The 24,118-nt window shown below is 42.5% G+C and overlaps 1 pseudogene; it reads right to left on the reverse strand.

Moving 5' to 3' along the window:
• The window catches only part of LOC126456356 (ATP-binding cassette sub-family C member 4-like), a 212,906-nt pseudogene that overhangs the window by 103,675 nt on the left and 85,113 nt on the right, over positions 1–24,118 (reverse strand).

Consider the following 24,118-nt stretch of genomic DNA (forward strand, 5'->3'; position numbering starts at 1 on the left):
CAACAATTAATTTTATATGATCATTCCACTTCAAATCGTTCCGCACGCATTCTCCCAGATATTTTACAGAAGTAACTGCTACCAGTGTTTGTTCCGCTATCATATAATCATACAATAAAGGATCCTTCTTTCTATGTATTCGCAATACATTACATTTGTCTATGTTAAGGGACAGTTGCCACTCCCTGCACCAAGTGCCTATCCGCTGCAGATCTTCCTGCATTTCGCTACAATTTTCTAATGCTGCAACTTCTCTGTATACTACAGCATCATCCGCGAAAAGCCGCATGGAACTTCCGACACTATCTACTAGGTCATATATATATATTGTGAAAAGCAATGGTCCCATAATACTCCCCTGTGGCACTCCAGAGGTTACTTTAACGTCTGTAGACGTCTCTCCATTGATAACAACATGCTGTGTTCTGTTTGCTAAAACATCTACCTCGGAGCCTGTATCTAATATTTTCTGGGTCTCATGAACAAATAAAGCGAGTTGGGTCTCACACGATCGCTGTTTCCGGAATCCATGTTGATTCCTACATAGTAGATTCTGGGTTTCCAAACACGACATGATACTCGAGCAAAAAACATGTTCTAAAATTCTACAACAGATCGACGTCAGAGATATAGGTCTATAGTTTTGCGCATCAGCTCGACGACCCTACTTGAAGACTGGGACTACCTGTGCTCTTTTCCAATCATTTGGAACCCTCCGTTCCTCTAGAGACTTGCGGTACATGGCTGTTAGAAGGGGGGCAAGTTCTTTCGCGTACTCTGTGTAGAATCGAATTGGTATCCCGTCAGGTCCAGTGGACTTTCCTCTATTGAGTGATTCCAGTTGCTTTTCTATTCCTTGGACACTTATTTCGATGTCAACCATTTTTTCGTTTGTGCGAGGATTTAGAGAAGGAACTGCAGTGCGGTCTTCCTCTGTGAAATAGCTTTGGAAAAAGGTGTTTAGTATTTCAGCTTTACGCGTGTCATCCTCTGTTTCAATGCCATCATCATCCCGGAGTGTCTGGATATGCTGTTTCGAGCCACTTACTGATTTAACGTAAGACCAGAACTTCCTAGGATTTTCTGTCAAGTCGGTACATAGAATTTTACTTTCGAATTCACCGAACGCTTCACGCATAGCCCTCCTTACGCTAACTTTGACATCGTTTAGCTTCTGTTTGTCTGAGAGGTTTTGGCTGCGATTAAACTTGGAGTGAAGCTCTCTTTGCTTTCGCAGTAGTTTCCTAACTTTGTTGTTGTACCACGGTGGGCTTTTCCCGTCCCTCACAGTTTTACTCGGCACGTACCTGTCTAAAACGCATTTTACGATTGCCTTGAACTTTTTCCATAAACACTCAACATTGCCAGTGTCGGAACAGAAATTTTCGTTTTGATCTGTTAGGTAGTCTGAAATCTGCCTTCTATTACTCTTGCTAAACAGATAAACCTTCCTCCCTTTTTTATATTCCTATTAACTTCCATATTCAGGGATGCTGCAACGGCCTTATGATCACTGATTCCCTGTTCTGCACTTAAAGAGTCGAAAAGTTCGGGTCTGTTTGTTATCAGTAGGTCCAAGATGTTATCTCCACGAGTCGGTTCTCTGTTTAATTGCTCGAGGTAATTTTCGGATAGTGCACTCAGTATAATGTCACTCGATGCTCTGTCCGTACCACCCGTCCTAAACATCTGAGTGTCCCAGTCTATATCTGGTAAATTGAAATCTCCACCTAAGACTATAACATGCTGAGAAAATTTTTGTGAAATGTATTCCAAATTTTCTCTCAGTTGTTCTGCCACTAATGCTGCTGAGTCGGGAGGTCGGTAAAAGGAGCCAATTATTAACCTAGCTCGGTTGTTGAGTGTAACCTCCACCCATAATAATTCACAGGAACTATCCACTTCTACTTCACTACAGGATAAACTACTACTAACAGCGACGAACACTCCACCACCGGTTGCATGCAATCTATCCTTTCTAAACACCGTCTGTACCTTTGTAAAAATTTCGGCAGAATTTATCTCTGGCTTAAGCCAGCTTTCTGTACCTATAACGATTTCAGCTTCGGTGCTTTCTATCAGCGCTTGAAGTTCTGGTACTTTACCAACGCAGCTTCGACAGTTGACAATTACAATACCGATATCTGCTTGGTCCCCGAATGTCCTGACTTTGCCCCGCAGCCGTTGAGGCTGTTGCCCTTTCTGTACTTGCCCAAGGCCATCTAACCTAAAAAACCGCCCAGCCCACGCCACACAACCCCTGCTACCCGTGTAGCCGCTTGTTGCGTGTAGTGGACTCCTGACCTATCCAGCGCAACCCGAAACCCCACCACCCTATGGCGCAAGTCGAGGAATCTGCAGCCCACACGGTCGCAGAACCGTCTCAGCCTCTGATTCAGACCCTCAACTCGGCTCTGTACCAAAGGTCCGCAGTCAGTCCTGTCGACGATGCTGCAGATGGTGAGCTCTGCTTTCATCCCACTAGCGAGACTGTCAGTCTTCACCAAATCAGATAGCTGCCGGAAGCCAGAGAGGATTTCCTCCAATCCATAGCGACACACATCATTGGTGCCGACATGAGCGACCACCTGCAGATGGGTGCACCCTGTACCCTTCATGGCATCCGGAAGGACCCTTTCCACATCTGGAATGACACATGCACACGCAGTGCACATTGGTTTTCTTCCCCTCTCTTGCTGCCATTTCCCGAAGGGGTCCCATTACGCGCCTGACGTTGGAGCTCCCAACTACCAGTAAGCCCACCCTCTGCGACCGCCCGGATCTTGCAGACTGAGGGGGCAACCTCTGGAACAGGACAAGCAGCCATGTCAGGCCGAAGATCAGTATCAGCCTGAGACAGAGCCTGAAACCGGTTCGTCAGACAAACTGGAGAGGCCTTCCGTTCAGCCCTCCGGAATGTCTTTCGCCCCCTGCCACACCTTGAGACGACCTCCCACTCTACCACAGGGGAGGGATCAGCCTCAATGCGGGCAGTATCCCGGGCAACCACAGTCGTAGTCCGATTGGGGGATACGTGGGACGAGCTGGCTGTCCCCGACAAACCCCCATCAGGACCCCCACAGTGATGCCCATTGGCAACAGCCTCAAGCTGTGTGACCGAAGCCAACACTGCCTGAAGCTGGGAGCGAAGGGATGCCAACTCAGCCTGCATCCGAACACAGCAGTTTCAGTCCCTATCCATGCTAAAAACTGTTTTGCAAAGAACGTCTGAACTAATCTCCAGAGAGCGCAAACAAATCGACAAAATTTAAACGGTTATTAAAATACAAGATTGCCTAGTAAATGCAGTAATGCTGCTACTTGCGCACTGCTGACACTGCTCGGCGGCGGAAGGAGACTACGCGAATTTACACTATTACTATAATACGCCCGAAATTTATGAATTAAACAATGCAAGTACCAAAAACACGCAAAGAAATTAAGAATTAATCCATGTAACAAATGAGTGAGCTAGGAGTATACGACTTGCTGCTGCAGCTGCTTATCCAACGGCGGTAGGGAGCACACTAACTGTGACCAACCGACATTGGCCGTTCAAAACAAAAACAGAAGACAAACGACTACGCGAATTTACACTATTCAGGTACTAAAACGCGATGCTACAACTCTCAAATACTACAATACGCCCGAAATTTATGAATTAAACAATGCAAGTACCAAAAACACGCAAAGAAATTAAGAATTAAACTATGTAACAAATGAGTGAGCTAGGAGTATACGACTTGCTGCTGCAGCTGCTTATCCAACGGCGGCAGGTCGTTTTCAACAACCAATCATAGTTAAGCATTTCCCATGCATTGCAAGTAGTTATATGCCCTGGAAGGAACGGCAGTCAGTCAGGCGCTGGCTAGCTATCGGACGTGCAGGTCATGTTGGACGTGTCCGTCTACATTAGGAGTAAAATGAAGAAGTTAGTGGTTTCTCGTGTCCAGATTATATTGCCATGAAAGAAGTTGCATTTACGGACAGATTATGAAAATTTGAGCTTGGTGAAGTGATTTGTTAGAGAGATAAACGCCTGTGAACTTTCGGCCTTTGTAAAATTCCGTGTGGCATGTTTCATACCCGTTTATGGAATAGTTGTCGAGCAATTTCTTTATTAGAAATCAGCTGAGAAGTAGCGCAACTGATATACTGCAGCAAACTATTGACTGTAGATCGCGTAACAATTCGGGTTGGACTTAAGTACATTTCTGGCTGCTTTGCATGTGAGCTGAGGACAGTGATGTTATCCATTAATTAAATTCTGGCTGATGACAAGTGTTTAATTTTGAACCTAAGGAAATAAAAGAACTCGTGGCAGAATATTGCCATTTTTCTAAAGAGATGAAGGAATTACTCTCCACCCGAAAATTGTGTTATATTACAGGATAACTTGCCGCCAGAGTTTACGCGGACTTTTCAAACGTAAGTTTTGACGGTGTTTTTCTTCAACGCTGCTTTTAACATTGTCTGAACAGTATCTACGTATGCAGAGAAACGGGCTGGTGATCTGACGCCGTACTGAGGTAGGTGGAACTTTTGTAGTGCACAGTACGCCGAAGATAAGTGAACAAAGAAACATATACGCTACAATTTTAACCCGCCCCGCCGCACACGTACTACTTCCCACAGAGAGCCTCACTCACTTGGCCAAACAGATTGAAGTCGGAAGATATAAGGTCCAGGCTGAAGGGTAGATGAGAAGGAACAACCCAATGAAATTTTGTAAACTCTTCTCGGGTGTATAGAGTTGCGTGAAGCTATATGATATCATGGAGAAGAACAAGTTCGTTTGCATTTTTTGGCAACGAACACACGAACCTGTTAAATGTCCTGAGGGAAGCATAACACACTTCAGAGGTAGTCGCTGCACCATGAGACAGAACACCAAACAGAATGTAAAGTGTAGGCTTTCATGGCCGGTATTGTCTTCACTTAAAACTTCCAAGCTGACAGGCCGGAAATTTTAAGTGAAGACCAAAGAGAATAATTCCTTCAGAGCCCCAGACGAACTCCGCCATGAGTTTACTTGCTGAGGGAGCAGCTTTGAATTTTTTCTTCAGAGGAGAGGTGATGTGGCATCACTCCATGTACTGCCGTTTTACTTCTGATTCAAAGTGACGAACCTGTGCTTCATCGCCTGTGACAATGTTCGACAAAAAGTTGTCACAATCAGCCTCACAATGCGCAAACAAGCAATTCTGCACAGGTGGTCCCCTGTTGGTCTTTGTGGTATTCTGTTACGTGGAGAGAAACCCAGAGGGCACATACTCAAACTGATGGACGAGTTTGTCAGCACTACCAACAGAGATATGAAGTTGTGCGGCGATCATCCCGAATGAGGGTATCCACACATTCCTGCTGTGTGTGACTGGCCTGCACATGGGAGATCGGACAGGTTTGTACAACCTGGTTGAAATAATGACAGGCGCCTTTCCCAATGACTCACCTTGCTTTTGTTCACTGTCAGGTCTCCGTAGAAAGCCTGCAAGTGCCAATGAATACGTGTGACGGTCAGGTTTACGCCAGAGGAAATTCAATGACAGTTTATAGCTTGGAATGCACCTCTGTTACGACGTCATTTTTAAGAATACTTGTAACACCACCGCTGAAAGTGTAGGGTCTGAAGTGGGACGTCCCACAATAAATTCCGCATTTTTTTCAATAGAAACTGCCTGAGACAAGAAAGATCTGTTGCATTACTTATTGAATACCCCTCATACATACACATGCATTATTTCAGTACATTTGGCCTCCATAAGATTTGTGCTTATAGGGTTTTCAGATACATGTTTAGGTGTTGGATGAACTCAGGCATTTATACACCATTTTAATTGATTTATATTCACCCTGTGCACACACAAATAGTCAATAAAGTCGTCGTATGCATCTCCAATAAAAGGACGCCAGTGGCTGAGCCTGCTGCAGTCAGTAAAATATTGTGCAAGTTATTAAAATGCACCACAATTGAATATTTAGTGTATATGAATGCAACTACAGATTTCAACTCAAACCACTGCCTCCCTACACATGTTGACAATCGAAACTTCACCCTTTAACATACTAATATTAATAAGGGTATACCATGGGTGGTAATCGGTCGTCACCTTCGTCTCTATGAACATTGCCATAGTACACAGATAGTCCCATTCACACCATGCGTACTGCACTCTGTTACTGAGACACTGAACGCTCTAATTGTACATATTGGTGAGTAGCAGTATTCTGATAGTAATTAGCAGAAGCTCAGGTTGGAGCTTAGGCTCTGCTATGTCATGGTCAAATGACACCACGTCTTTAAGATCATGAAGATATCCTATGGAGAACGACTGATGCTACTGCTTCAGTTGAGATGTGATCATTTGGGTGTCCTCATCTGTAACAACGCTAACAAAACGCTAAGTATAGAAAAACATAAATAGTAATAGTAATAATAATAATAATTTGAAATTGATGGACAAAATACTTACCGATAGTCTTCTTCTTCCCAACTGATCACTATTCGTAGCACTTTGTACTGGGGCAAAATACAGACAGCATCCAAACAATCAAATTATAAAAATAATAATTGCTCGAAGCGTGGGGGCGGGGGGACTGAACTCCATTGACTGAAATGTCAGCACTTTGAGGCCCCAAAACAAATGGCTGAGAGCCTGATGATGGTACCCCACATACGTAGCACCACCGGCCAGATGGGAAAGCATGGCGCTGGGAGCAACTCTGCTTATGGCCGGTACAAGCGTTGTTTATTAAAACACAACTGATTTCATGGCTTAACCCTACATCATTAGGTGCAACCTATGTGATAAAAAGCAAAGTACAGTGTCACAAAATTCTGTGGATATTAAAATTAAAAAAGAAGTGTCTAAAATATACTGACACCATTAAAAGATCATATGCACACCCATCGCTCCTAGTCAAATTTTACTATTCAGAGAATATCATGAGTACTACGTCGAGTGAAAGGTAAAGACGTGCTCCATTCCTTTATTAATTTTAATGTCCACTGCAGTTTGCTTTTTTTGTGTAGGTTGCACCTGACGATGTGGCTTTAATCCACGAAACCAATTGTGTTATAATAAACAAAAATGGTACCAGCAAAATTTTAAACATGGCTGAAGCAGGAACTGTTGAAAATCTTCACGGTAAATAATAACAGCCAAACAGTACAGGATAAAGATTTATTGAAATCCTTGACCACGGTTTCGGTATATCTAAATAGTAAAATCCATAGCTACTAACAATGGACACAACCCTATGTTAATTGACCAAATTGTTAGAAAACAAAACAGTAGTAAAATGTTCAACCTTAGGAGATAACAGGGCGATAAAGAGTGAGGACAATAACTTTATTTCTACTCCTTTTTTGGGGAACGTATCACGCAAGATAAAGAGACTCCTACAGAAGCAATACGGTTACAGAGTTGCCTTTTCCGTAAATAATAACTTAAAACAAAGAGTGATTCATATTATTGGGTCACGGGAAGAACTTGGCACTAAATCCGGAGTTTAAAAGTTTACTTGTAACGACTGCCCCAAATATTACGTTGGACAGACAGATAGACCCATTAAAGTAAGACATAAAGAACACATGCTAGGTAAAAACGGGGAAAACGTGTACAATTCAACGTTTGCTGAACATCTATTGCTCTTACAGCATATGCCACGTAAACTTGATGACGTAGAATTGCTACACGAATTGAGTAAGGTTTACAAACTGGACCTGTTCGAAGAATTAGAAATTTTCAAACATTTATCTCAGAAAGATGGATTTATTCTTAACGAGCAGGTTCAGGTTAGAAACAAAAAATTTTTCGATAGTTTCAAACCCCTTCTTGCTCTAACGTAATATAGTTTGGCTGACTAAAAGCAAGTTTTCGTATCTGTTGATGCTGGTGAGATGCTTCTTTCCTGTCTTGTTGGGATTTCACGTATTTTGATTATTGCTGTTCGCGGTTCTCGATGTGTATGTGTGGTTTAAATGATTCTGCTATGTTTTTTATTCATGATGACGGATGGTTTCAATTTACTATAACATTTTGTTCGTTTATCGCTAGTATGTATCATAGTCTTTAATTTGCGCGAGATTCTTCCCTGTCTTGTTAGATGTGTTCCTTAGCGCAAGCTTCACCTACTTGACACTAGGACACAAGCAAGTTGGTGTTCATACTTTCTATTGTGTGTAGGTGTTTTAAATGGTTCTAATGTGTTTTATTTATTAAGACACAGGGTTTGAATTAACACAACCTTTAAAACTTTGATGCGCATGGGTATGTATGCCTGAGTTTGAATGTGCGCGAGTGTCTCGCGCATACCACAAGTGCCCTCTGTCGGTGGAACTGTCTGCCCTAGTGCTTCCACACCCTCTTCAAGCTAGTTCACAGGCTAAGTACTGATAATACGGCCGGCCAGTGTGGCCGCGCGGTTCTAGGCGCTTCAGTCTGGAACCGCGTGACCGCTACAGTCGCAGGCTCGAGTCCCGCCTCGGGCATGGATGTGTGTGATGTCCTTAGGTTAGTTAGGTTTAAGTAGTTCTAAGTTCTAGGGGACTGATGACCACAGATGTTACGTCCCATAGTGGTCAGAGCCATTTTTTTGAACTGATAATATGCCGTGTTCGCATCGACCATATCTTCATAATTATGCTGTTCAGACGGAGGTGATATTTTAACTACTGACGAAACCTTTGGCTCGATTGTTTTATGCACCTCCACTGCAGGATGTGATTTTAGCGACTAATAGTTTTTGTGCTTGTAATACTTTGGTAATTTTCATGGATACTTAAAGCTATAAGTGGTTTTTTTTTCTCGTATTTCAGTTACGTTGCTAAATGTTTTGCTAATGAAGGTGTCTTCCTGTTCATGTGTATTTTTGCTTCTGATGGAGGTATATTTAGATACACCGAAACCGTCTGAAGGATTTTAATAAATCTTTATCCTGCAACTGTTTGGCTGTTATCATTTACCGTGAATTATACCAGGTGTAAGTGGAGCTCTTCCTAGTAGCATGCCTCTCAACAGCTGTACTTGCTCAGAATATTTAAAAAAATTGTTTGTTGCAGGGGAGGGGTGGAGGGGAAGGGGATTTCGTGTTTGCTGATGCTGATATCAGATAAATATAACAAGTACAGCTGTCTGAGCACCAAATGCTGGCGTCGATGATTCCAGAAATGCTGATAGTGATATCATGAATTCTACAAATGCTGATGTCAGCAACGTTTGGGCTTTAACTCCTAGTGATCCTCTACTTTCATTTCGTTACGTAAGGTTATATCACACATTAGTAGAGTTGTATGACCCAGGTTTTAATGCCGGCTTTTAATGCAGGTTTTATTGTATGCGACCAGTCACATACACTTGACACAACAATTTGGATTAGGCCTAAGGCTCCTTTAAAATATATTTTATTTCCTTACATAATGTTGCACTTCACACGTACTATGCATGTGTGTGTGTTGAAACATTTCAAACTGACGTTTCTGGATTTAGGTATCTTCGGGTGCTGATAGCTTTGTAGGCAATAAATTGCTACATAGCTGGTATAGAATCGAAGACAAAAAGTTCACCCTAGATAGATTTTTTTTTCTTTTAGTCTACTCCACCATCACAAAAACTGCTCTTAGATTATTGACTTCTCTCAGTGGTAACCATCCTCAAAACTGTCTATAACATATCCTAACATAATAAATACTTGACTACGAAAGATGGAAAACATTTTGCATAACCACGGAAGTGCTGATCTGTTATTACGAATATTAATCAATTTAAAACTTAGGAGTAGGAAATAGCCATTAATATATCAGCTGGGCTCACCACTTTAGACGAATTTGAAGTTTTTCTCTCGTAGGTGATCATGTTACTCTTCTCAGATCCAACAGTCATCGAACGATTAAAATTGTTTTCGCTTACCTGTAAACAAAATTAGTATGAGAGCAAGCAGACAAACTCAGCTTTATAAGATGAAAGTGCCCTTGATTACCAGCAATGATTTTCGAGTGCTCTGCGTGCGCCTCATACTCGCTGGATCCGTGTCTCCGTCCTCCTCCGAACTGCTCATCAGCTTTGAGAAGCTGACACCGCTCTGGAGGATCTCGTCGAAGCTGCCCTGCTGTTCTATCCTACCCTGCAGTAAATAATTCTTTTTTCCCCATACGTGTCACTCTAGGAAGATAATACAGCTCAGTTATGGAGTACTTTGGCCTACCTTGTTGAGCACCACGATGTTGTCAGCTCCCTGCACGTACTGAAGCTGGTGAGTTACCAGGATTCTGGTCTTGCCTCCCAGATAGGAGGTGATGCATTCATCAAAGAGGTGCTTCCCAACATGAGTATCGACCGCAGATAAAGGATCATCAAGCAAGTAAATATCCGCTTCACGGTAAACTGCTCTGTGAAAAGAAGAAAGGAAGTATTACAGCATTAAGTGACTCGACGTTAATAATATGCAATTTTGTTGTATATCATTTGATGTAACAGTCGTGAGGCACCTTCTCTCCGGTGTTGTTGCAGATATTTTCAGTCGAGTTTTCGTATTGTGTACGTAAAATGAGTCCAGCCATAGGATGCATATGCAGTATTCACGCCGACGGTAAGCATCTGTTTTTTCCCATTGGGAAGAAAATTATATGTAAAATGTAAGTTGTACGTTCAATACGCAATATGCTGCAGATTAATCTGATGTGACATCCACTCTGAAGATATTTGTTGATCTACATCTACATCTACATCTATACTCCGCGAGCCACCTTACGGTGTGTGGCGGAGGGTACTTATTGTACCACTATCTGATCCCCCCTTCCCTGTTCCATTCACGAATTGTGCGTGGAAAGAACGACTGCTTGTAAGTCTCCGTATTTGCTCTAATTTCTCGGATCTTTTCGTTGTGATCATTACGCGAGATATATGTGGGCGGTAGTAATATGTTGCCCATCTCTTCCCGGAATGTGCTCTCTCGTAATTTCGATAATAAACCTCTCCGTATTGCGTAACGCCTTTCTTGAAGTGTCTGCCACTGGAGCTTGTTCAGCATCTCCGTAACGCTCTCGCGCTGACTAAATGTCCCCATGACGAATCGCGCTGCTTTTCGCTGGATCATGTCTATCTCTTCTATTAATCCAACCTGGTAAGGGTCCCATACTGATGAGCAATACTCAAGAATCGGACGAACAAGCGTTTTGTAAGCTACTTCTTTCGTCGATGAGTCACATTTTCTTAGAATTCTTCCTATGAATCTCAACCTGGCGCCTGCTTTTCCCACTATTTGTTTTATGTGATCATTCCACTTCAGATCGCTCCGGATAGTAACTCCTAAGTATTTTACGGTCGTTACCGCTTCCAATGATTTACCACCTATGGCATAATCGTACTGGAATGGATTTCTGCCCCTATGTATGCGCATTATATTACATTTATCTACGTTTAGAGAAAGCTGCCAGCTGTCGCACCATGCATTAATCCTCTGCAGGTCCTCCTGGAGTACGTACGAGTCTTCTGATGTTGCTACTTTCTTGTAGACAACCGTGTCATCTGCAAATAGCCTCACGGAGCTACCGATGTTGTCAACTAAGTCATTTATGTATATTGTAAACAATAAAGGTCCTATCACGCTTCCCTGCGGTACTCCCGAAATTACCTCTACATCTGCAGATTTTGAACCGTTAAGAATGACATGTTGTGTTCTTTCTTCTAGGAAATCCTGAATCCAATCACAAACCTGGTCCGATATTCCGTAAGCTCGTATTTTTTTTCACTAAACGTAAGTGCGGAACCGTATCAAATGCCTTCCTGAAGTCCAGGAATACGGCATCAATCTGCTCGCCAGTGTCTACGGCACTGTGAATTTCTTGGGCAAATAGGGCGAGCTGAGTTTCACATGATCTCTGTTTGCGGAATCCATGTTGGTTATGATGAAGGAGATTTGTATTATCTAAGAACGTCATAATACGAGAACACAAAACATGTTCCATTATTCTACAACAGATTGACGTAAGCGAAATAGGCCTATAATTATTCGCATCTGATTTATGACCCTTCTTGAAAATGGGAACGACCTGCGCTTTCTTCCAGTCGCTAGGTACTTTACGTTCTTCCAGCGATCTACGATAAATTGCTGATAGAAAGGGGGCAAGTTCTTTAGCATAATCACTGTAGAATCTTAAGGGTATCTCGTCTGGTCCGGATGCTTTTCCGCTACTAAGTGATAGCAGTTGTTTTTCAATTCCGATATCGTTTATTTCAATATTTTCCATTTTGGCGTCCGTGCGACGGCTGAAGTCAGGGACCGTGTTACGATTTACCGCAGTGAAACAGTTTCGGAACACTGAATTCAGTATTTCTGCCTTTCTTCGGTCGTCCTCTGTTTCGGTTCCATCGTGGTCAACGAGTGACTGAATAGGGGATTTAGATCCGCTTACCGATTTTACATATGACCAAAACTTTTTAGGGTTCTTGTTTAGATTGTTTGCCAATGTTTTATGTTCGAATTCGTTGAATGCTTCTCTCATTGCTCTCTTTACGCTCTTTTTCGCTTCGTTCAGCTTTTCCTTATCAGCTATGATTCGACTACTCTTAAACCTATGATGAAGCTTTCTTTGTTTCCGTAGTACCTTTCGTACATGATTGTTATACCACGGTGGATCTTTCCCCTCGCTTTGGACCTTAGTCGGTACGAACTTATCTAAGGCGTACTGGACGATGTTTCTGAATTTTTTCCATTTTTGTTCCACATCCTCTTCCTCAGAAATGAACGTTTGATGGTGGTCACTCAGATATTCTGCGATTTGTGCCCTATCACTCTTGTTAAGCAAATATATTTTCCTTCCTTTCTTGGCATTTCTTATTACACTTGTAGTCATTGATGCAACCACTGACTTATGATCACTGATACCCTCTTCTACATTCACGGAGTCGAAAAGTTCCGGTCTATTTGTTGCTATGAGGTCTAAAACGTTAGCTTCACGAGTTGGTTCTCTAACTATCTGCTCGAAGTAATTCTCGGACAAGGCAGTCAGGATAATGTCACAAGAGTCTCTGTCCCTGGCTCCAGTTCTGATTGTGTGACTATCCCATTCTATACCTGGTAGATTGAAGTCTCCCCCTATTACAATAGTATGATCAGGAAACTTCTTCACGACGTTCTGCAGGTTCTCTCTGAGGCGCTCAACTACTACGGTTGCTGATGCAGGTGGTCTATAGAAGCATCCGACTATCATATCTGACCCACCTTTGATACTTAACTTAACCCAGATTATTTCACATTCGCATTCGCTAATAACTTCACTGGATATTATTGAATTCTTTACTGCTATAAATACTCCTCCACCATTGGCGTTTATCCTATCCTTGCGGTATATATTCCATTCTGTGTCTAGGATTTCGTTACTGTTCACTTCCAGTTTTAACCAACTTTCCGTTCCTAATACTATATGCGCACTATTTCCTTCAATAAGAGATACTAATTCAGGAACCTTGCCCTGGATACTCCTGTAGTTTACCAATATTACGTTAACTTTTCCTGTTTTTGGTCTCTGAGGACGGACATTCTTTATCAACGATGATAATGTCCTCTCTGGTAAGCCGTCAGGTATTTTATCGTTTCGGCCAAGGGGGGGTCCCTCTAACCTAAAAAACCCCCGTGTGCACGCCACACGTACTCTGCTACCCTAGTAGCTGCTTCCGGTGTGTAGTGCACGCCTGACCTGTCTAGGGGGGCCCTACAGTTCTCCACCCAATAACGGAGGTCGATGAATTTGCAACCATTATAGTCGCAGAGTCGTCTGAGCCTCTGGTTTAGACCCTCCACACGGCTCCAAACCAGAGGACCGCGATCGACTCTGGGCACTATGCTGCAGATATTAAGCTCAGCTTGCACTCCGCGTGCGATGCTGGTTGTCTTCACCAAATCAGCCAGCCGCCGGAAGGAACCAAGGATGGCCTCAGAACCCAAGCGGCAGGCGTCATTCGTTCCGACATGTGCTACTATCTGCAGCCGGTCACACCCAGTGCGTTCAATAGCTGCCGGAAGGGCCTCCTCCACATTACGGACGAGACCCCCCGGCAAGCACACCGAGTGCACACTGGCATTCTTCCCCGACCTACCCGCTATTTTCCTGAGGGGCTCCATAACCCGCCTAACGTTGGAGCCCCCTATAACTAATAGGCCCGCCCTCTGTGACTGTCGGGACCTTGCCGGAGAATCGGCCACTGGCCCAACAGGCGAGGCACCCTGTGGTGGCTCGGAAACGATGTCATCACCACTAGGAAGCACCCCGTACCTGTTGGAAAGGGGTATGGCAGCTGCCACGCGGCCAGATCCCACCTTCGCCTTTCGGCCAGGCACGCGCGAGCCCACCACTGTCCGCCATTCACCCTGGAGTGATGGCTGACCGGTAAGATGCTCACTGCCGGAAGACGCAGCGACATCAGGGGTTCCATGTGATTCCAAGGCCACCGAAGTAGGCATAGGTCTCACCACAGTTGCCCCAACGCCACTACGAGCCGACGCCTGCGCCTCAAGCTCGATGAGCCTAACAGACAAAGCCTCCACCTGCCCCCGAAGAGTGGCCAATTCTCCTTGCGTCCGCTCACAACAACCACAGCCCCTACACATGACTATGTTTACCCTACTATATACGGTGACAAATTCCCAAGATAATCTTCTGATGAGCTACTCTGATAATCAAGAAACACTCACTGAAATACGAGACGCGAAAACTACGCTAGGTTTTCCCAGAAAAACTATTTAAAAGCTAAGCGCAGCAAATAAGTACAAAAACGCTTTATACAAACAGTACTCGCTGCTGCTGGTGCTGTCGCTCTGGCTGTCACAAGACAACTGCTGATTCAAGTGACTAGTGGCTAACGGCCGCGAAACAAACAAAAGACGGTTTTAGGGCGCTTTCTGTTCTAAACGATCAAGAAAACACTAAGAAATCTAACACGAAAACTACGTAAAGTTTTATCAAGAACTGTTAGTTACTATGCAGAGCAGATAAACACAAATAGAACCCCTTCCTTAGTGGAAGGTCGTAAACAAAATGCAAAATAAACGCTTTATACAAACAGTACTCGCTGCTGCTGGTGCTGTCGCTCTGGCTGTCACAAGACAACTGCCGATTCAAGTGACTAGTGGCTAACGGCCGCGAAACAAACAAAATACGGTTTTAGGGCGCTTTCTGTTCTAAACGATCAAGAAAACACTAAGGAATCTAACACGAAAACTACGTAAAGTTTTATCAAGAACTGTTAGTTACTATGCAGAGCAGATAAACACAAATAGAACCCCTTCCTTAGTGGAAGGTCGTAAACAAAATGCAAAATAAACGCTTTATACAAACAGTACTCGCTGCTGCTGGTGCTGTCGCTCTAGCTGTCACAAGACAACTGCCGATTCAAGTGACTAGTGGCTAACGGCCGCGAAACAAACAAAAGACGGTTTTAGGGCGCTTTCTGTTCTAAACGATCAAGAAAACACTAAGGAATCTAACACGAAAACTACGTAAAGTTTTATCAAGAACTGTTAGTTACTATGCAGAGCAGATAAACACAAATAGAACCCCTTCCTTAGTGGAAGGTCGTAAACAAAATGCAAAATAAACGCTTTATACAAACAGTACTCGCTGCTGCTGGTGCTGTCGCTCTGGCTGTCACAAGACAACTGCCGATTCAAGTGACTAGTGGCTAACGGCCGCGAAACAAACAAAAGACGGTTTTAGGGCGCTTTCTGTTCTAAACGATCAAGAAAACACTAAGGAATCTAACACGAAAACTACGTAAAGTTTTATCAAGAACTGTTAGTTACTATGCAGAGCAGATAAACACAAATAGAACCCCTTCCTTAGTGGAAGGTCGTAAACAAAATGCAAAATAAACGCTTTATACAAACAGTACTCGCTGCTGCTGGTGCTGTCGCTCTGGCTGTCACAAGACAACACATGGCCAAAACGAAACACAAGAACTAAAAAAATTTCCATTGGTGATTAAGTACGGTAGCTGTGTTGTAGGTTCATGAAGATAGAGCATTATAGTACCAGAATTACAGCATCGATACACTTGAGCCGGCCGAAGTGGCCGTGCGGTTAAAGGCGCTGCAGTCTGGAACCGCAAGACCGCTACGGTCGCAGGTTCGAATCCTGCCTCGGGCATGGATGTATGTGATGTCCTTAGGTTAGTTAGGTTTAACTAGTTCTAAGTTCTAGGGGAGTAATGACCTCAGAAGTTGAGTCCCATAGTGCTCAGAGCCATTTGAACCATTTGATACACTTGAAGAGCCGAGCGGTCTAGGGAGCTGCAGTTATGGACTGTGCGGCTGGTCCCGACGGAGATTCGAGTCCTCCCTCGGACATGGGTGTGTGTGTGTTTGTCCTTAGGATAATTTAGGTTAAGTAGTGTGTAAGCTTAGCGACCGATGACCTTAGCAGTTAAGTCCCATAAGATTTCACACACATTTGAACATTTGAACACTTGAAGAAATAATAGTTAACAGATCCTATTAGGTGTTCTATGTGTAACATCTTAGTGCCGAGAAGATTTTATTCAGGTAAGCCTCCGCAAAATATTCCGAGGGCATGTTAATAACATTATTTTTATATGATACCTACTAAAGCTTAAGTATTAGGGATGAAATCATTTTGCAACATTATAAATTTCTTGGTCTCGTCATGGGTACCTGAATTCCACATACAATTTTGATTTAAACTGGAAGAGAATATTATGAGAAGTTACAATCATTCACTGACGCCAGTAATTACTGCCTAAAGTAACAGTGTGTGACGTAACGAGGTGAAATCCTATACACGAGCAGTATGACAGCGGTATAACAGCAGAATTACAGCTAGCGCCCACGTGGTGGTTTGTTCATTTACGAAAGGTGAGTCGCTGTACAAAACTGAAGAACTGGTAGCTTCAGATAGACTGTAAAAGTGACCCAGTGGCATTTTATATTGCTCTTATTAGTCCTTATATTTCACGCAAGAATAAATATATTCAATAGGCAAAAACGGCAGATAAAAAATAGAGTTGAGACGGAAATACTCGTTTCCACCAGCGCTTGCAGAGCTGCAGTTGATCAAAGCGCAGATTTCATTACTGCATTTTTGAAATTAATTCTTTCTTTTAATAAAACAAATACGACACTCAGCGAAGTGTCAACAGATGTGTCTTGGTGAGAGGTATCTACAAATATATTCAATAAAGAAATTCATTAGATTATTCACACTTTTCACTTAGCTGGTGGCAGCACGAAACTAATTACCATGTTTTATTGCTTTTCAGACGCTACATAAGTAACAGAATGTTACACGCAGCAGCATGCATTCGTATCAAGAGATAGCTATCGATATAAACGTAAATCTATGTGCTTTTATATAAATTAAGATGAAAATTAGATGAGCTAAATGCGTATTATTAATATCCTTAAGTACACGAGATCCAGAAGTGCTACGTCATTTCTTAGTCCAGAACTGGAAAGTCTCCCACAGATGAGACGCCCTGTAATGCGGAAAAATCGCGGTACAGTGTTTATGTTAGATGTCTAGTGACTCGTCCCAGTTTGATCAGAAATTAAGCGTGTACGTCATGGTGCAGTTAATTTGTAATTATCATGTATTGTTCAAAACATATGAACTTTACGAGTCTGGTTAATAAGGCTTGCGTCAATTAGAGACCTATAGTGGGAATAAAGAATACGAATCATGAGGTGCGAATATTGGGAGGATGATGTTCGAAACGCTTTTGTGCCAGTATCTTTGTCAGTTTGGCTGCAGTTTAGCCGCGTTAGTGAAGTACTTCTAATGAAAAGCAACAAATTCATTACATACTCCTTCAGAGGGACTCGATGTTTCGCACATGATAAACAATTTAGGATACTTTTGACTTTCGAAGGGACTCAGCACTGAGAGCAGTGCTGGGATCCATACCGTATGCTGAAAGTTATTGAAACTTGTTAGAACAGTTAGATAGTGCTTCAATATATACGATGGGGACCTGGTAGAATTTAACATTAGTATATCAGTTAAGCCCGACTGGTCTTCTGCGCACATTTATGAGGATTATAAACAATTTATTGAACTTTAACTGTCACGTGTGTTAGCCATCGCAAATTGAACTAAGCTCTACATCATAATTTTTAGGAACACCTACACTTGTTTTTTTTATAGCAGTAGTGTGAGGGATAGAATGCGACGCTGCTCCGAAATTCCTTTGACACTGTGAGACATGAAAATAAAATTGTTATCCCTGCATCACGTTCCTCTCCAGGGTAAGACGGTCTGCACTAATAAAGTAAATTTCATTTCATTTAAAACCGTAGATAGAAGCAGAAGGATCTCATGTTTTGCTTCATGTCACCGTTTTATGAACAGGAAACCAATACATGCTGCACTACAGGACAATCAATTGCTAACGCAACAGATGCGAGAGAGAAAGTTACGCTGCCGCTGATGAAGTCCGTAATATGTCACGAGGATATATAACTCCCAGGAAGCTATGTATTACCAAATCACATAAAAATTGTGATGTTGCCCAAACCTTTACGAAAAAGCTTTTTTCTTACTGGCTTACTGAACTCAAAAGGCTCACAATTGTTTACTACAACTGCCCATCAAGCAATAAGGTTGACAACTTAAAACATTTTAAAGCTACTTCCTTTTATGTTAATTTAACTTCCAATGTTTATTGTCAAATGAAAAAAAAACACTTCAGTTTTTCTAGAAGGGCTCAATACGATTAATACAAAGGCTGGCACACTCGAGCGAATTATTTGAGCATTTATAAACACATCGAACACTCTAAAGAAGTCTTGCAAGTTTTAGCAATTAATTTGTTGCCAGGAAGCTAAGTTACTATATTTTGCTGCTGGTTTTGATATTATTACGCTCAGCTGTAGTCATCCATTTAGTTGTTTTATCCTTAACGCATAAACTTCTCTGCTGTCGTTGAAAAGGAGGATGCTTAATTTTCTCTGTCACCGTCATCGCAATGACCCCTGTTCTGATTTTGACATGAAAAATTGAACTAGAAATAACAGGACAAGTAAAACGTTGAATGCCGTCTCTTCGTTCGTCAGTTACGAATGCATTTCCATACTTTACGTCTATGGTCACAAACTTTTTGTCAACAGATTACCGGTTTCGGTTTATAATGACCATCTTCAGATCTGTTTTATAAAAACGATGTCCTAATGCATTGCGTCGTTTTTTAAAACAGATCTGAAGATGGTCATTATAGAGCGAAACCGGTAATCTGTTGACAAAAAGTTTGTGACCGTAGATGTAAAGTAAAGGAAACTTATTCTATATTCGAGTCACTGTCTTATTCGCGACAATGTCGCAGCTTGTGGAGCTAGGAATGCCGCGCGCACTATGAGGCACACGTTGGTGTCCATTAACAGACCTCCGTTACTGCAGTGATATTATTTTATTTCAGTCTAGATGTATACGATTAGCCTATAACGAAATATTCATTAAAAAGATTGCTCAAGAATTCATAAATTATTTAGTCACGTTAGTAGCAGCCTTTATACCAGAGTACGAGTTGAGTAGTTCCAAAATCGACCGTGTTAGGATAGGGCGCTATATAGATAGAAAACAAGTTGGGCGGTAGGATGGAAGAAGACAGTCTGAACATGTAATACCTCAGAATGTCAGGTTATGTGTTGTTAGGGTTACCATTATTGGTAAAAAATTACACAACTAAAATGAGCGTCAAAAACATCCGTCTTAGGAGATTAGCAAGCATTAATTATAACTGATTTTTTATCGCTTTCAAACTCTCATTCAAATTCTAAAGGTGGCAGGGGTAAAATACAGAGAGCGAAAGGCTATTTACAATTCGTACAGAAACCAGATGGCAGTTATAAGAGTCAAGGGGCATGAAAGGGAAGCAGTGGCTGGGAAGGGAGTGAGACAGGGTTGTAGCCTCTCCCCGACGTTATTCAATCTGTATATTGAGCAAGCAGTAAAGGAAACAAAAGAAAAATTCGGAGTAGGTATTAAAATCCATGGAGAAGAAATAAAAACTTTCAGGTTCGCCGATGACATTGAAATTCTATCAGAGACAGCAAAGGACTTGGAAGAGCAGTTGAACGGAATGGACAGTGTCTTGAAAGGAGGATATAAGATGAACACCAACAAAAGCAAAACGAGAATAATGGAATGTAGTCGAATTACGTCAGATGATGCTGAGGGAATTAGATTAGGAAATGAGACACTTAAAGTAGTAAAGGAGTTTTCCTATTTGGGGAGCAAAATAACTGACGATGGTCAAAGTAGAGAGGGTATAGAATGTAGACTGGCAATGGCAAGGAAAGCGTTTCTGAAGAAGAGAAATTTTTTAACATCGAGTATAGATTTAAGTGTCAGGAAGTCCTTTCTGAAAGTATTTGTATGAAGTGTAGCCATGTATGGAAGTGAAACATGGACGGTAAAATGTTTGGACAAGAAGAGAATAGAAGCTTCCGAAATGTGGTGCTACAGAAGAATGCTGAAGATTAGATGGGTAGATCAAATAACTAATGAGGAGGTATTGAATAGAATTGGGGAGAAGAGGAGTTTGTGGCACAACTTAACAAGAAGAAGGGAACGGCTGGTAGGACATGTTCTGAGGCATCAAGGGATCACAAAATTAGCATTGGAGGGCAGCGAGAAGGGTAAAAATCGTAGAGGGAGACCAAGAGATGAATACAGTAAAAAGATTCAGAAGGATGTAGGTTGCAGTAAGTACTGGGAGATGAAGAAGCTTGCAGTGGATAGGATAGCATGGAGAGCTGCATCAAATCAGTCTCAGGACTGAAGACCACAACAATAACAACAACAACAACAGTTAAAAAAAGCTGTTGTTGTTGTTGTGGTCTTCAGTCCTGAGACTGGTTTGATGCAGCTCTCCATGCTACTCTATCCTGTGCAAGCTTCTTCATCTCCCAGTACCTACTGCAACCTACATCCTTCTGAATCTGCTTAGTGTATTGATCTCTTGGTCTCCCTCTACGATTTTTACCCTCCACGTTGCCCTCCAATGCTAAATTTGTGATCCCTTGATGCCTCAAAACATGTCCTACCAACCGATCCCTTCTTCTCGTCAAGTTGTGCCACAAACTTCTCTTCTCCCCAATCCTATTCAATACCTCCTCATTAGTTACGTGATCTACCCACCTTATCTTCAGCATTCTTCTGTAGCACCACATTTCGAAAGCTTCTATTCTCTTCTTGTCCAAACTGGTTATCGTCCATGTTTCACTTCCATACATGGCTACACCCCATACAAATACTTTCAGAAACGACTTCCTGACACTTAAATCTATACTCGATGTTAACAAATTTCTCTTCTTCAGAAACGATTTCCTTGCCATTGCCAGTCTACATTTTATATCCTCTCTACTTCGACCATCATCAGTTATTTTACTCCCTAAATAGCAAAACTCCTATACTACTTTAAGTGTCTCATTTCCTAATCTAATCCCCTCAGCATCACCCGATTTAATTTGACTACATTCGATTATCCTCGTTTTGCTTTTGTTGATGTTCATCTTATATCCTCCATTGAAGACACTGTCCATTCCGTTCAACTGCTCTTCCAAGTCCTTTGCTGTCTCTGACAGAATTACAATGTCATCGGCGAACCTCAAAGTTTTTACTTCTTCTCCATGAATTTTAATACCTACTCCGAATTTTTCTTTTGTTTCCTTTACTGCTTGCTCAATATACAGATTGAATAACCACTGCTTCCCTTTCATGCCCCTCGACTCTTATAACTGCCATCTGGTTTCTGTACAAATTGTAAATAGCCTTTCGCTCCCTGTATTTTACCCCTGCCACCTTCAGAATTTGAAAGAGAGTATTCCAGTTAACGTTGTCAAAAGCTTTCTCTAAGTCTACAAATGCTAGAAACGTAGGTTTGCCTTTCCTTAATCTTTGTTCTAAGATAAGTCGTAAGGTTAGTATTGCCTCACGTGTTCCAACATTTCTACGGAATCCAAACTGATCTTCCCCGGGGTCCGCTTCTACCAGTTTTTCCATTCGTCTGTAAAGAATTCGCGTTAGTACTTTGCAGCTGTGACTTATTAAACTGATAGTTCGGTAACTTTCGCATCTGTCAACAACTGCTTTCATTGGGATTGGAATTATTATATTCTTCTTGAAGTCTGTGGGTATTTCGCCTGTCTCATACATCTTGCTCACCAGATGGTAGAGTTTTGTCATGACTGGCTCTCCCAAGGCCATCAGTAGTTCTAATGGAATGTTGTCTACTCCCGGGGCCTTGTTTCGACTCAGGTCTTTCAGTGCTCTGTCAAACTCTTCACGCAGTATCTTATCTCCCATTTCGTCTTCATCTACATCCTCTTCCATTTCCATAATATTGTCCTCAAGTACATCGCCCTTGCATAAACCCTCTATATACTCCTTCCACCTTTCTGCCTTCCCTTCTTTGCTTAGAACTGGTTTGCCATCTGAGCTCTTGATATTCATACAAGTGGTTCTCTTCTCTCCAAAGGTCTCTTTAATTTTCCTGTAGGCAGTATCTATCTTATCCCTAGTGAGATAAGCCTCTACATCCTTACATTTGTCCTCTAGCCATCCCTGCTTAGCCATTTTGCACTTCCTGTCGATCTCATTTTTGAGACGTTTGTATTAATACGTCACTATCCCATATACTCTCTCTGGTTTACCGCTCAAATCGTTTCATCCTTACATATCTGTATCTATATGTACTCCCGTTCCAGTCGCATATTATTCGCGGGAAGAAGCCTCCTGGGGGCTCGACTCTCTAATATTATCTTCGTGGTCTTTCGCAAGTTATATGAGTTCGTAGAATGAAAGCAATGTATTGGTTGAGTCTCCTAGCAACGTGCGTTCGCGGAACTTCGACAATTTACGAGTAATATGAGTACCACACCGTGATGCAGAACGCCTCTCTTGCTACGTCTACAAACAGAGTCTCCGTGACACCTTCGCACTTACTTAATGAACCTATAACGAAACGTGTTGCTCTTATTCCGATTTTGCGTCTTCCTCTATCAGCCCTATCTGGTACGGATCCCTGTCTGACGAGCAGTATTCGAGTGTTAGTCAAACGAGTGTTTTATAAGTTACTTCTTTTGTTTGTGAACTACATTTATGAATATTCTTCCAATGAATCTCAATCTGTCATCTTTCTTACGCGTGATTGCTTAATGTGGTCGTTCGGCTTCAGGTCGTTGCCTACACATAGCCATAGATATTTTATAGTAGTAATAGCTTTCAGTGATTGTTCTGCAGTTGTGAAATTATTCTGTGTATACTACAGCGTCCTCCGCAAAACGTCACATGGAATTTCCCACGTTATCTACTAGGTGATTTATACGTATTTTGTAAATTAACGGTCCCACCCCACGCCCGGGTTCCCGGGTTCGATTCCCGGCGGGGTCAGGGATTTTCTCTGCCTCGTGATGACTGGGTGTTGTGTGATGTCCTTAGGTTAGTTAGGTTTAAGTAGTTCTAAGTTCTAGGGACTGATGACCATAGATGTTAAGTCCCATAGTGCTCAGAGCCATTTGAACCATTTGAACGGTCCCACTTCCGGAGCGACTTATACTTTTGAAGACTTTCCACTGTTCAGAATGATATTCTATTTTCTGTTTGCTAGAAGCTCTTCAGTCCAGTTACACAGATGGCCTGATTTTCCGTACGCTTGCATTTTGTTCATTAGATGGTAGTGCGGAATTGTATCGAACTCCTTCCGGAACACCGAGCTGCAGCTTACTGGGTGTCGTGGACGAATAGAGCGAATTTGGTTTCACACAAGCTATATTTTCGGGACACATGTTGATTCCTATGGAAGTTTCACAATAAACACCGTCCGAACAGGTCTGGAAGGCCCAACCGTACCGACCGGCCGCCACCTCGTCCTCAGCCCTTAAGTGTCACCCGATGCGGATATGGAGGGCCCTGTGGTAGGCACACCGCTCTCCCAGCCGTTGTTACTTACCGTGCCGCTACTTCTGAATCAAGTAGCGCCTCACTTGGCCTCTCAAGGGCTGAGTGCACCTCGCTTGCCAACAGTACTCATCAGACCCGGACGGTGACCCATCTAAGTGCTATCCAGGCTCGACAGCGCTTGAGTTCGGTGATATGACGGGAACCGGT

The sequence above is a fragment of the Schistocerca serialis genome, chromosome 2, assembly GCF_023864345.2.
Source record: "Schistocerca serialis cubense isolate TAMUIC-IGC-003099 chromosome 2, iqSchSeri2.2, whole genome shotgun sequence".
Lineage (NCBI taxonomy): Eukaryota > Metazoa > Arthropoda > Insecta > Orthoptera > Acrididae > Schistocerca > Schistocerca serialis.